The sequence below is a fragment of the Bos mutus genome, chromosome 18, assembly GCF_027580195.1.
Source record: "Bos mutus isolate GX-2022 chromosome 18, NWIPB_WYAK_1.1, whole genome shotgun sequence".
In the NCBI taxonomy this organism is placed as follows: Eukaryota; Metazoa; Chordata; class Mammalia; order Artiodactyla; family Bovidae; genus Bos; species Bos mutus.
Genome location: NC_091634.1, coordinates 16,779,575 through 16,794,731, shown reverse-complemented (window position 1 = coordinate 16,794,731; position 15,157 = coordinate 16,779,575). Strand labels below are relative to the sequence as shown.

General features: G+C 41.4%; 1 protein-coding gene across 1 annotated transcript in view; it reads right to left on the bottom strand.

Moving 5' to 3' along the window:
* Positions 1-15,157, bottom strand: part of LOC102274571 (protein FAM187B) — a 30,217-nt gene that overhangs the window by 14,126 nt on the left and 934 nt on the right. The window lies entirely within an intron of this gene.

Genomic DNA, 15,157 nt, shown 5'->3' with positions numbered 1-15,157 from the left:
GATGGACCTTTGTTGGCAAAGTGATGTATCCACTTTCTAATATGCTGTCTAGGTTTGTCATAGATTTCCTTCCAGGGAGCAACAGTCTTTTCATTTCATAAAGTTAATGCCATTCCCCAAATCCTCCCATCAGATCTCTCCTCAAGTTCTGATGGCTAGAATCAGGTCCCATGTGCAGATCCAAATCTGTCTCTGAAAGGAAAGAAAATTCCTATGATCGGCTTAAGACTATAAGAATTTGTTCTCCAGGACTGGCAAAGTATAATCTTTAGAATTTTCCATCACAAATTGTGCTTGTTATAAAGCTTTCAAGAGATTATTGATGTCAAATTCTTGGAACAGCTGGGTTTGGATTACTTAGATGGTGGTTAATTAATGGGAGTGTGGCCAAGTGGTTTCAGTCCCAGGCTCTGGGATCAGCTTTTCATTTCTTGATTCATCTTTCATTAGAACAATCCATGCTCAGCAACTTCACTTTCTTGTGCCTGGCATATCCATTTATTCCATAAATAAGTATTGCTTACTCATCTTGCACCAGGCACTAAGGATTCAGGCTAAGTCCTTGGCCTCTTGGAGCTTACATTCTAGTGAAGAAGGTATTAACTGGGATAAGTTCAGATATGCTGTGTAACAGAAGAATTCTGGAATCTCAGTAGCTTAACACATTTTTTTTTTTTTTCGCTCATCCTATATGTCCAGTGTGGGTTGGTGGAGAATTCTACTCCACACAGTTGTTTCAAATACCATGGCCAATGGAGGCTGCACCATCTGCAGCATCATTAGCTGCTATGGAATGAGAAGTGAGGAAAGTGAGTTACACACTGGCACTTAAACACTGACCTAGGAGGGATCTGGAGAAGGCAATGGCACCCCACTCCAGTACTCTTGCCTGGAAAATCCCATGGGTGGAGGAGCCTGGTAGGCTGCAGTCCATGGGGTCGCAAAGAGTCGGACTCGACTGAGCGACTTCACTTTCATGTTTTACTTTCATGCATTGGAGAAGGAAATGGCAACCCACTCCAGTGTTCTTGCCTGGAGAATCCCAGGGACAGGGGAACCTGTTGGGCTGCCATCTATGGGGTCGCACAGAGTCGGACACGACTGAAGTGACTTAGCAGCAGCAGGAGGGATCTACATTACTTCTGTCTGCAGGCCATTAAGAATGAATCATAGAGCTCCACCTAACTGTAGAGGGGCTGAGAAGTGTAGGGGACCATGTGGGATATTTGCTGAGCTATATTATCTTTACCTTGGGGAAAAATAGATGGTAACAAGTAAATGACTAATACAACATCAGGTCATGGTAAGTGCTTTGAAGGAAAACAAAGTAGGGAGAAGGACAGAGAGAGAGTTTCATGAGTGGAATCGTGTCCTCCCCAATTCATATTTGGAATCCCTAACCCCAATACCTTAGAATGTGTCTCATTTGGAGATAGAACCTTTAAAGAGGTAATTAGGTTTATTTATTTAGCAACAATTTATTTATTGATTGGCTGTGCTGGGTCTTGGTTGCTGCACCCAGGCTTTCTCTAGTTGCGGTAAGCGGGTTCTCCTCTCCAGTTGCGGTGCGTGGGCTTCCCATTATGGTGGCTTCTCTTGTTCAGAGCACAGACACTAGGGTGCCCTGGTTTCAGTAGCTGCAGAGCATGGGCTTAGTAGCTGTGGTTCAAGGGCTCCAGAGTACAGCCTCAGTAGCGGTGGTACACAGGCTGGCTTAGGTGTCCTGGGACATGTGGAAGGAATCTTCCCAGACCAGAAATCAAACCCGTGTTCCCTGCACTTGTAGGTGGATCCTTAACCACTGGACCACCAGGGAAGTCCCCAGGGATTTGATTTCACCAGGGAATTCCAAGGTAATTAGGTTTAAATGCAGTTGTTAGGGTGGGCCTTAATCCAGTATGCGTAGTGTCATTTTAAGAAGGTGGTTCCCCAGTGGCGCTAGTGGGAAAGAACTTTCCTGCCAAGGTAGGAGAGGAAAGAGATGCAGGTTCAATCCCTGGGTCTGGAAGATCCCCTGGAGGAGGGCATGGCAATTCACTCCAGTATTCTTGCCTGGAGAATCCCAAAGACAGAGGAGCCTAGCGGGCAACAGTCCACACGGTTGCAAAGAGTTGGACAGGACTGAAGCAGCTTAGTATGCATGCACACATGCACATCTTATAAGAAGAGAAGATTAAGACACAAACAACACAGATGGAAGGAGGATCATGTGAGGACAGAGTAAGAAAGAGGGTGCTGGAGCAGCGAGTGGTGGCTGTGCGGCACTGGAGCAGCACGTCAAAGATCAGAGAAACCCTAATAAGACAGTAGGTGCTGAGTAAGGGCATCAGAGGCAGACAGACAGAAACCACAATCACAGAAGACTAACCAATCTAATCACATGGACCACAGCCTTGTCTAACTCAATGAAACTATGAGCCGTGCATGTAGGGCCACCCAAGACGGACGGGTCATGATGGAGAGTTCTGACAAAATGTGGCCCACTGGAGAAGAAAATGGTAAACCACTTCAGTATTCTTGCCTTGAGAACCCCATGAACAGTATGAAAAGGGAAAAAGATATGACACTGAAAGATAAACTCCCCAGGTCGGTAGGTGCCCAACATGCTACTGGATGGAGATCAGTGGAGAAATAACTCCAGAAAGAATGAAGAGACAGAGCCAAAGCAAAAATAACACCCAGTTGTGGATGTGACTGGTGATGGAAGCAAGGTCTGATGCTATAAAGAGCAATATTGCATAGGAACCTGGAATGTTATGTCCATGAATCAAGGCAAACTGAAAGTGATCAAACAGGAGACGGCAAGAGTGAACGTCGACATTTAAGGAATCAGCGAACTAAACTGGACTGGAATGGTTGAATTTAACTCAGATGACCATCATATCTACTAATGTGGGCAAGAGTCCCTTAGAAGAAATGGAGTAGCCCTCATAGTCAACAAGAGTCTGAAATGCAGTACTTGGGTGCAATCTCAAAAACAACAGAATGATCTCTGTTCATTTCCAAGGCAAACCATTCAGTATCATGGTAATCCAAGTCTATGACCTAACCAGTAATGCTGAAGAAGCTGAAGTTGAATGATTCTATGAAGACCTACAAGACCTTTTAGAACTAACACCCAAAAAAGATATCCTTTTCATTATAGGGGACTGGAATGCAAAAGTAGGAAGTCAAGAAACACCTGGAGTAACAGGCAAATTTGGCCTTGGAGTACAGCAAGGCAAAGGCTCGTAGAATTTTGCCAAGAGAATGCACTAATCATAGCAAACACCCTCGTCCAACAACACAAGAGAAAACTCTACATGTGGACATCACCAGATGGTCAATGCCAAAATCAGATTGATCATATTCTTTGCAGTCAAAGATGGAGAAGCTCTATACAGTCAGCAAAACCAAGACCGGGAGCTGACTACGGCTCAGATCAGTTCAGTTCACTGGCTCAGTCGTGTCCGACTCCTTGCGATGCCATGAACCACAGCACACCAGGACTCCCTGTCCGTCACCAACTCCCACAGTCTACCCAAACTCATGTCCATTGAGTCGGTGATGCCATCCAACCATCTCATCCTCTGTTGTCCCTTTCTCCTCCCACCTTCAATCTTTCCCAACATCAGGGTCTTTTCAAATGGGTCAGCTCTTCACATCAGGTGGCCAAAATATTAGAGTATCAGCTTCAACATCAGTCTTTCCATGAATACCCAGGACTGATTTCCCTTAGGATGGACTGGTTGGATCTCCTTGCAGTCCAACGGACTCTCAAGAGTCTTCTCCAACACCACAGTTCAAAAGCATTAGTTCTTCAGCACTCAGCTTTCTTTACAGTCCAACTCTCACATGACTACTGGATAAACCATAGCCTTGACTAGACGGACTTTTGTTGACAAAGTAATGTCTCTGCTTTTTAATATGCTGTCTAGGTTGGTCATAACTTTCCTGCCAAAGAGTAAGCATCTTTTAATTTCATGGCTGCAATCACCATCTGGAATGATTTTGGAGCCCCCCAAAATAAAGTCAGCCACTGATTCCATTGTTTCCCCATCTATTTGCCATGAAGTGATGGGACCGGATGCCATGATCTTCGTTTTCTGAATGTTGAGCTTTAAGCCAACTTCTTCGCTCTCCTCTTTCACTTTCATCAAGAGGCTCTTTAGTTCTTCACTTTCTGCCATAAGGGTGGTATCATCTGCATATCTGAGGTTATTGATATTTCTCCTGGAAATCTTGATTCCAGCTTGTGCTTCTTTCAGCCCAGTGCTTCTCATGATGTACTCTGCATACAAGTTAAATAAGCAGGGTAACAATATACAACCTTGACGTACTCCTTTCCCTATTTGGAACCAGTCTGTTGTTCCATGTCCAGTTCTAACTGTTGCTTCCTGACCTGCATACAGGTTTCTCAAGAGGCAGGTCAGGTGGTCTGGTGATTTCCCACAGTTTATTGTGATCCACACAGTCAAAGGCTTTGGCATAGTCAATAAAGCAGAAATAGATGTTTTCTGGAACTCTCTTGCTTTTTTGATGATCCAGCGGATGTTGGATCATCTTTTTTGTAGATCTTTTGTGAAGATCTTTTTTGTATAGTTCTTGTGTGTATCTTGCTCAGATCATGAACTCCTTATTGCCAAATTCAGACTTAAACTGAAGAAAGTAGGGAAAACCACTAGACCATTCAGGTATGACCTAAATCAAATCCCTTACAATTATACAGTGGAAGTGGGAAGTAGATTTAAGGGACTAGATCTGATAGATAGAGTGACTGATGAACTATGGATGGAGGTTCATGACAGTGTACAGGAGACAGGGATCAAGACCATCCCCAAGAAAAAGAAATGCAAAAAAGCATAATGGCTCTCTGAGGAGGCCTTACAAATAATGAAAAGAAGAAAAGTGAAAAACAAAGGAGAAACGGAAAGATATACCCATTTGAAAGCAGCATTCCAAAGAATAGCAAGGAGAGATAAGAAAGCCTTCCTCAGTAATCAGTGCAAAGAAATAGAGGAAAACAGTGCAAAGAAATAGAATGGAAAGACTAGAGATCTCTTCAAGAAAATTGGAGATACAAAGGTAACATTTCATGCAAAGATGGGCTCAATAAAGGACAGAAATGGTATGGACCTAGCAGAAGCAGAAGATATTAAGAAGAGGTGGCAAGAATACACAGAGAACTGTACCAAAAAAAATCTTCATGACCCAGATGATCACGATGGTGTGATCCCTCACCTACAGCCAGACATCCTGGAATGTGAAGTCAAGTGGGCCTTAGAAAGCATCCCTATGAACAAAGCTAGTGGAGGTGATGGAATTCCAGTTGAGCTATTTCAAATCCTGAAAGATGATGCTGTGAAAGTGCTGCACTCAATATGCCAGCAAATTTGGAAAACTCAGCAGTGGTCACAGGACTGGAAAAGGCCAGTTTTCATTCCAATCCCAAAGAAAGGCAATGCCAAAGAATGTTCAAACTATCGTACAATTGCACTCATCTCACATGCTAGCAAAGTAATGCTCAAAATTCTCCAAGCCAGGCTTCAGCAATACGTGAACCGTGAACTTCCAGATGTTCAAGGTGCATTTAGAAAAGACAGAGGAACCAGAGAACAAATTGCCAACATCCGCTGGATCATGGAAAAAGCAAGAGAGTTCCAGAAAAACATCTATTTCTGCTTTATTGACTATGCCAAAGCCTTTGACTGTGTGGATCACAACAAACTGTGGAAAATTCTGAAAGAGATGAGAATACAAGACCACCTGACTTGCCTCTCGAGAAATGTGTATGCAGGTCTGGAAGCAACAGTTAGAATTGGACATGGAATAATAGACTGGTTCCAAATAGGAAAAGGAGTACATCAAGGCTATATATTGTCACCCTGTTTATTTAACTTATATGCAGAGTACATCATGAGAAATGCTGGGCTGGATGAAGCACAAACTGGAATCAAGATTTCCAGGAGAAATATCAATAACCTCAGATATGCAGATGACACCACCCTTATGGCAGAAAGTGAAGAAGAACTAAAGAGCCTCTTGATGAAAGTGAAAGAGGAGAGTGAAAAAGTTGGCTTAAAGCTCAACATTCAGAAAACGAATATCATGGCATCCGGTCCCATCACTTCATGGCAAATAGATGCGGAAACAACGGCAGACTTCATTTTTTTGGGCTCCAAAATCACTCCAGATGGTGATTGCAGCCATGAAATTAAAAGATGCTTACTCTTTGGCAGGAAAGTTATGACTAACCTAGATAGCATATTGAAAAGCAGAGACATTACTTTGCCAACAAATGTTCGTCTAGTCAAGGCTATGGTTTTTCCAGTAGTCATGTATGGATGTGAGAGTTGGACTATAAAGAAAGCTGAGCGCTGTAGAATTGATGCTTTTGAACTGTGGTGTTGGAGAAGATTCTTGAGAATTCCTTGGACTGCAAGGAGATTCAACCAGTCCATCCTAAAGGAGATCAGTCCTGAGTGTTCAATGGAAGGACTGATGTTGAAGCTGAAACTCCAATATTTTGGCCACCTGATGTGAAGAGCTGACTCATTGGAAAAGACCCTGATGCTGGGAAGGATTGAAGGCAGGAGGAGAAGGGAATAACAGGATGAGATGGTTGGATGGCATCACGGACTCAATGGACATGAGTCTGGGTAAACTCTGGGAGTTGGTGATAGTCAGGGAGGCCTGGTGTGCTGCAGTCCATGGGGTCACAAAGAGTCGAACATAACTGAGCGACTGAAGTGAACTGAACTCTGGAAGCCAAAGAGAGAAGTCTCAGAGTGAAACCAACTCTGCCAACACCTTGATCTTCGACTTCTAGCCCCCAGAACTGAAAAGAATCAAATTTCTGCTGTTTAGGTAATCCAGTCTGTGGCATTTGTTACAGCAGCTCTAGTAAACGAATACAGTGACTTTAAAAAACATTTTTTTCTACTTATTGGGCTGCACTGAATTTTTAGTCGCAGTATGCAGGATCTTCAGTCTTCATTGTGACATGCTGGATCTTTAGTTGAGGCATGCAAACTCTTGGTTGCAGCAATGTGGGATCTAGTTCCCTGACTGGGGATCGAACCTGGGCCCCCTACATTGGGAGTGCAGAGTCTTAGCCACTGGACCGCCAGGGAAGTCCCTACAGTGACAATTTTAAATGGGATGGAAGGGCTCTTTGAAGAAGTGACATTTGAGCAGACCCAGGTAAGATGAGCCAGAGGAAGCAAAGTCTGGACTAAGCACATAGCACACACAAAGGTCTTGAGGTGGAAACATGTTTGGCATGTGTGAATGCAGTTTAGCCAAAGACCAGGAACACACTTGTGGCTGAAGAAAGTTGGATTTGTTGACTAACTTCAGTAAGGGAAGGTGCACACCATAGGAATGGTACAACATTTCAGTAAGAAAGTGTAAGAAAAGACTTGTAGAATTTGGGCTTGTTTTATGTGATTTGGGCAGGAGTTCAAGCACGCAGTGTCTGAGGGCACTAAGGCTGTCACCAAGTATACCAGCTTCAAGTAAATATAATATGCCTTGCCGCTGTTAACGGAGAAGGCAATGGCACCCCACTCCAGTACTCTTGCCTGGAAAATCCCATGGACGGAGGGCCTGGTGAGCTGTAGTCCATGGGGTGGCTAAGAGTCGGACATGACTCAGCAACTTCACTTTCACTTTCACTTTCAAAGAAGTGGAGATTTTCTTTGAATTGGGTGTTGTCAGGAAATGGAAGTACTTCTACCTTATCTAGAAGGTAAGAACAGGAAAGGGAGATGTTTGGTCTTCTGTGGCATGGACATTGTTCCTAATTGTCTGTGTTCAGACATGATTATGGAGTGATCTTGTTTTTGTCTTGGTTCATCACAGTCACAGAGAGATTTTGTGTGATGTTGATGTTCTATGAAATTGTTTATGTTCGATGACCTACCTGTGAGTTCTGGGACAATTTCTAGAAATACCACATCCCATTACTAGTGTCAGGTCAGCTGCCAGCTACCAAGGGCCGTTTTTCTTTCTCACATATTTGTGGAGCTGCAACAAAGTCTCTTCCTGAAATGAAGGCCTGGTCAAAAGGCTCTCTCGCTGTGAACCTCAGTTTCCTCATTTTCAAAATAGGGATTTTAATGGCTACACAGGGCTCTTACGAGGGTTTGATGAGATATTGTATATATAAAGTGCTCATTTTATATATGATTATGTGTGATTATTGTTTGCTGTTCATTGTTCAGTCACTAAGTCATGTCTGACTCTTTGCGACCAAGCCAGGCTTCCCTGTCCTTCACCATCTCCCAGCGTTTGCTCAAACTCATGTCCATTGAGTCGGTGATGCCATCCAACCATCTCATCTCATTATCCCATTCTCCTCCTGCCCTCAATCTTTTCCAGCATCAGGGTCTTTTCAAATGAGTTGGCTCTTCACATCAGGTGGCTAAACTATTCGAGCTTTAGCATCAGTCCTTCCAGTAAATATTCAGGGTTGATTTCCTTTAGGATTGACTGGTTTGATCTCCTTGCAGTCCAGGGGACTCTCAACAGTCTTCTCCAGTACCACAATTCTAAAACATCAGTTCTTTGGTGCTCAGCCTTCTTTATAGTCCAACTCTCACATCTGTACAACAGCTACTGGAAAAATTCTAGCTTTGAGTGTATGGACCTTTGTCGGCAAAGTGATGTCTCTGCTTTTTAATATGCTGTCTAGGTTTGTTATGGAGAAGGCAATGGCACCCCACTCCAGTATTCCTGCCTGGAGAATCCCAGGGACGGGGGAGCCTGGTGGGCTTCCATCCATAGGGTTGCACAGAGTCAGACACAACTGATGCGACTTAGCAGCAGCAGCAGCAGGTTTGTTATAGCATTTCTTCCAAGGAGCAAGCATCTTTTAATTTCGTGGCTACAATCACCATCCACAGTGATACTGGAGCCCAAGAAAATTAAATCTGTCACCATTTCCACTTTTTCCCCTTCTATTTACCATGAAATGATGGGACCAGAATCCATGATCTTAGTTTTATGAATGCTGTTTTATTAAGCCAACTTTTAGTTTTATTAAAAGTTTTGTTTTTAGTTTAATTTTTTTTTCACTTAGTTCTTTTTTTTAAATTTGAATTTATTTATTTTAATTGGAGGCTAATTACTTTACAATATTGTATTGGTTTTGCCATACATCAACATGAATCCGTCACGGGTGTACACGTGTTCCCAATCCTGAACCCCCCTCCCACCTCCCTCCCCATACCATCCCTCTGGGTCATCCCAGTGCACCAGCCCCAAGCATCCTGTATCCTGCATCGAACCTGGACTGGCGATTCATTTCTTATGTGATATTATACATGTTTCAATGCCATTCTCCCAAATCATCCCACCCTCTCCCTCTCCCACAGAGTCCAAAAATAAAACTTTTAGTTTTATTAAGCCAACTTTTTCACTCTTGCAAAGAGGAGCTAAAGGGCTTCATGATGAGGATAAAGAGGAGAGTGAAAAAGCTGTCATCATTGAGGGACGGGCAATAAGGAGCTCCAAATGTCAGGGTTTCGTGTTCTGATTGCTGATTACTGCTTCTGATCACAGATACGCAGGCATAAAGGCAGGACATCATTGTTTCAAGCTCCACTGGCTAATGTGACTTCCCAGAAATGTAAAGGGAGAGCTGGGTTTTCTCCCCTTTCCCTGCTATTGGGAGCCAGACATTTAAGGATTAGGACATTCAAAAACAACTGATACATACACAATACATGGGGATTTAGAAAGTCATTGTACAAACCCAGGGGAAGATGCAAGCTCAGAAAAGATCATAGATGACCTTCAACCAGGAATTCTATAACCGGCAAAACTGTCCTTCAACAATGAGGGAGAAGTAAAAACATAGCCAAATAAGCAAAAGCTTAGAGAGTTTGTTACCATTAGACTTGCCTGCAAGAAATCCAAAAAAGACTCCTTTAGTTTGAAATGAAAGGATGCTGGACAGTAACTTGAAATTACTTGAAAAAATAAAAGTCTCCAGTAGTTATAAATACATGGACAATTATAAAAGCTAACATTATTATACTAAAATCCAATTTTAGTTTGTCTACATGACTTAAAAAGCATAAAAATTTATTAACCTTTGTAATTGGGAAAACAATGTATAAAGGTATAGTTTGTGACCTTAATAATGGAAAGGAGATGATGGAGATGTATAGGAGCAGCGTTTTTACATGCTATTAAAGTTGTTGTCATTCATTTGCTCAGTTGTGTCCAACTCTTCTGCGACCCCATGGACTATAGCCTACCAGGCTCCTCTGTCCATGGGATTTCCCAGGCAAGAATACTGGAGTGGGTTGCCATTTCCTTCTCCATGGGATATTCCTGATCCAGAGATTGAACTCGTGTCTCCTGATTGGCAGGTGGATTCTTTACCACTGAACCACCTAGGAAGCCCACTATTAAGTTAATCAGGTATAAATTCAAACTGAAGTGTTATAAATTTAGGAAACTGTATGTAAAGTCATCCCATGGTAACCACAAAGGAAATAGCCATAGAATATACACAACAGGAAATGAGAAGGGAATCAAAATATTTCACTACAAAAACATTAACTAAACAAAGCAAGGGAGTAATGGGGCAATGACGGACTAAAAAGCAATACGGCATAGAGAAAACAAATAGCAAAATGGCAGAAGTCATGACCAAGTGAGATTTATGCAGGAATGTAAGGGTGATTAAACATAAGGAAATCAACCAATGTAATACATCATGCTGATAGAATGAAGAGGGGAAATCATGTGATTGTCTCAGTTGATAAGGAAAAGACAATTGACAAACTCCAACATTCTTTAATGACAAAAACTCCTGGAAACTAAAAATAAAGGGAAAATTCCTCAACATGATAAAGGGTATTATGAAAATTTAAAAAACCATCATTCACAATGGTTAAAGACTGAAAGCTTTCCACCTATGACCAGGAAATAGACAAGGATGCCAACTTTCACCACTGCTATTCAACTTGGTGCTGGAAGTCCCAACCACAGCAATCAAATGAGAAAAAGAAGTAAAAGGCACCCAAATTGGAAAGGAAGGGGTAAAACTATCCCTAATCTCAGATGACATGATTCTACATATAGAAAATCAAAAAGAATCCACTAACAATTGAACTCAGCAAAGTTGCAGGGTACAAGATTAACATTCAAAAATCCATTGTGTTTTTATACACCAGTATTGAACAATACCAAGAGGAAATTTTATTAAATTGTTAATTAACAATTTTATTTTACAATGGCACCTGTGATTAAAGAAGTAAATGTTTAGGAACAAATCTAATCACGTAGGTGAAAGATTTGTATGCTGAAACTACAAAAGATTGCTAATAGAAATTAAAGAATATTTAAATAAATGAAAGAGATTCTGTGTTCATGAGTGAATAGAAAGACTTAAAACTGTTAAGATGTCAACAGTGCCCAAAGCAATCTGCGGGTTCAACATGCTGCCTAAAAAAATTCCAATAGACTTTTTCAAAGAAATGGAAGCAAATCTTTTGTATAGAATTGCACTGGACCCTTAACAACCCAAATAATCTTGAAAAAGAATAAAGTTCAAGGACTTACACATCCCAACTTCAAAACTTACTACAAAGCTACAGAAATTAAAACAGTATGGCTCTGGCATAAGTGTAGACATATAGACCAATGGAATAGAATAGAAAACCCAGAAATAAACCCTTATATATATGGTCAATTGATTTTTTGGCAAGGGTGTCAAGATCAATTAGTGGGTAAAGGACAATCTTTTTAATAGTGATGGGAAAACTGGATAATCACATACAAAAGAATTAAGTTATACACTTACCTTATACCATATATAAAAAAATAATTTAAAATTGATCAAAGACCTAACTTAAGAGCTAAAACTATTAAACTCTCAGAAAAACACTGGTGAAAATATTCATGACCTTGGATACAGCAACATTTTCACAGACATGACACCAAAAGCACAAGCAACCAAAAAAAATAGATAAACTAAACTTCATTAAATTCAGAATTTTTGTGAATCAAAGGACACTAACAAGAAAGTGAAAAGAAAATTGATAGAATAGGAACAAATATTTGCAAATTATATATCTGATGAAGGATTAATATTCAGAATATTAAAAAGAGCTCCTGGAACTCCTACAGGGAGTTCCCTGGTGGCTAGTGGTTAGGATTCTGGGCTTTCAGGCCAAGGTCAGGGAACTGAGATCCTGCAAGCTGTGTTTTGCATGGCAAAACAAACTCCTACAATTCAACAACAGGAAACCAAACAACACAAGTCAAAAATGGGGAGATGTCTGAAATAGATACTTCTTCACAGAAGACATACAAATGGCCAAGAAGTAGACGAAAAGATGCTTGAGGTCATTAGGGAAATGCATATCAGAAGCCCGATGAGATGCCACTTTATGCTAACTAGGAAGGCTCTAATCAAGAAAAGAGATAAACGGAGTGAAGTCAGACAAAGACAAATATCCTATGGCTTATATGTGGAATCTAAAAACAAAAGATATAAGTGGACTTATTTACAAAAGAAACAGAGTCACAGATGTAGGAAACAAATCTATGGTTCTAAAAGGAGGGATAAACTGGGCGATCAGCAGGGCATATACATACTGCTATATATAAAACAGATTACTAATAAGGACCTGTTGTACAGCACACAGAATTCTACCCAATACTCTGTAATGATCTATTTGGGAAAATAATAAAAAAAAAAGAGTGGATCTATGTATAACTGATTTATTTTCCTGTATACCTGAAACTAACACAACGTTGTAAAATCAACTATATTCCAATAAAAATTTAAAAAGAGAAAGATAAAAACAAGTGTAGGTGAGGATGTGAACCCTTGTGCATTGCTGGTGGGAATGTAAAAGGTGCATGGATATGGAAAACTATTTGGAGGTTCTTCATGTTTAAAAATTCAAATTTTCTATGAACTGGTAATCCCACTCCTAGGTATAAATCCAAAAGGATCGAAAGAAAATATCTGTATACCAGTGCTCACAGCAGCATTGTTAACAATAAGCAAAAGGTGGAAAACACCCAAGTATCTAACAACAGAAGTAGATGCATATAGTATCATGTGTGTGTATATATACAATGAAATACTATTCAGCCATAAAAAGAAAAGAAATTTTGTTTTCTTTGAAAATAAAACTTCATTTTATTTGAAATTAGTAATGGCTTTTCCAATGGTCATGTATGGATGTGAGAGTTGGACTGTGAAGAAAGCTGAGCACCGAAAAATTGATGCTTTTGAACTGTGGTGTTGGAGAAGACTCTTGAGAGTCCCTTGGACTGTACAGAGATCCAACCAGTCCATTCTAAAGGAGATCAGCCCTGGGTGTTCTTTGGAAGGAATGATGCTAAAACTGAAACTCCAGTACTTTGGCCACCTCATGCGAAGAGTTGACTCACTGGAAAAGACTCTGATGCTGGGAGGGATTGGGGGCAGGAGGAAAAGGGGACGACAGAGGATGAGATGGCTGGATGGCATCACCGACTCAATGGACATGAGTTTGAGTGAACTCTGGGAGCTGGTGATGGACAGGGAGGCCTGGCGTGCTGCGATTTATGGGGTCGCAAAGAGTTGGACATAACTGAGCGACTGAACTGAACTGAACTTCCTTATGGGCTTCCCTGGTGACTCAGCAGTAAAGAATCCACCTGCCAATGCAGGAGACACAAGTTCAATCCCTGGGTTGGGAAGATCCCCTGGAGAAGGAAATGCCAACCCACTCCAGTATACCTGCCTGGGAAATTCCATGGACAGAGGAACCTGGAGGGTTACAGTCCATGGGGTCACAAAAGAGTCAGATGGGACTTACTGACTAAACAACAACTTCCTTTTATTGGAGCATTGGTGAAAATTCAATACTGATACAAGTGTACATTTCTCAGGGGGGGTCAAAGTACCTACATGAGGCGAATTTTCTGAATTTCTTTTAGAGGTAGGATTTTTAAACCATATAAGATAATTAGAAACAATGTATACAAACAACATGTGTCATATAAGCCACAGCTCAAATTTAAGCTGCATAATTGAACTATTTAAATTACCTCAACTAACATTTGCTAATATTAAGAACACTGCATATTTTCAGTAACTTAAACGGGAGAAATCTTGATTTTTATATATGCTACATATGCTATATATGTATTTATATATAGCATATTTATATATGCTATATATGCTATATGTATCTTGAAACATATGTAGTGAAATGAGCCAGACACAGGGGTCAAATGTCATTGATTCCACTTAAATGAGGTACCTAGAATAGGCAATTTGATAGAGAAAGAAAGTAGGACAGAGGTTACCAGGGGCTGGGGGCAGGTGGGAATGGGGAGTTATTGTTTAATAGGTACAGAATTTATATTGGGGGTGATGAAAAGATTAGGGTATACCTAGTGCTTATGAGTGGGCTTCCCAGTCGGAGCTAGTGGTAAAGAACTTACCTGCCAATGCAGAAGACATAAGAGACAGATTGGGAAGATTTGGGAAGATTCCCTGGAGGAGGGCATGGCAACCCACTCCAGTATGCTTGCCTGGAGAATCCCATGGACAGAGGAACCTGGTGGGCTACGGTCCATAGGGTCACAAAGAGCCGGACAGGGCTGAAGCACCTTAGCAGGCACGCAGTGGTTATGAGTACACAACCATGTGAATGTAATTACTGCCACTGAATTGTATCCTCGCAAATGATTAAACTATCTTATGGTATGTATATTTTACCACAATTAAAAAAAAAAAAAAAAAAAAAAGAAGTGGGTGGACCGAGGCATGTGAGGTTGAAATTTTATACAAGTGGTCAGGGAAGGTGTCACCGCAAAAGTGACCTTTAAGTAAAGCCCTAAAGGATGTGGAGGATCAGGTGGATAACTGAGGGGAAGGTGTTCCCAAAATAGTGAAGGCAAGGGGCCTGAACTGGGAGGGTGAGTCATTCCCGAACGCTGAGTTGAGTAAGCCACGGGGTGAGTGCAGAGGTTCAGAGAGGGATCAGGCCACTTCTGCTGGGAAAGGGAGTCTTGGGAAAGTTTTGAGCAGAGGGTCGGGATCCAACTTGGATTTTAAGAAGATCCGTCGAACAAAGCATCCCTGGGTACCTAACCTGCCTCTCGGGGAGTCTCTTCAGAAGCTCTTCGTTCCCCAGATGAATTTCCCCTAGCCGCC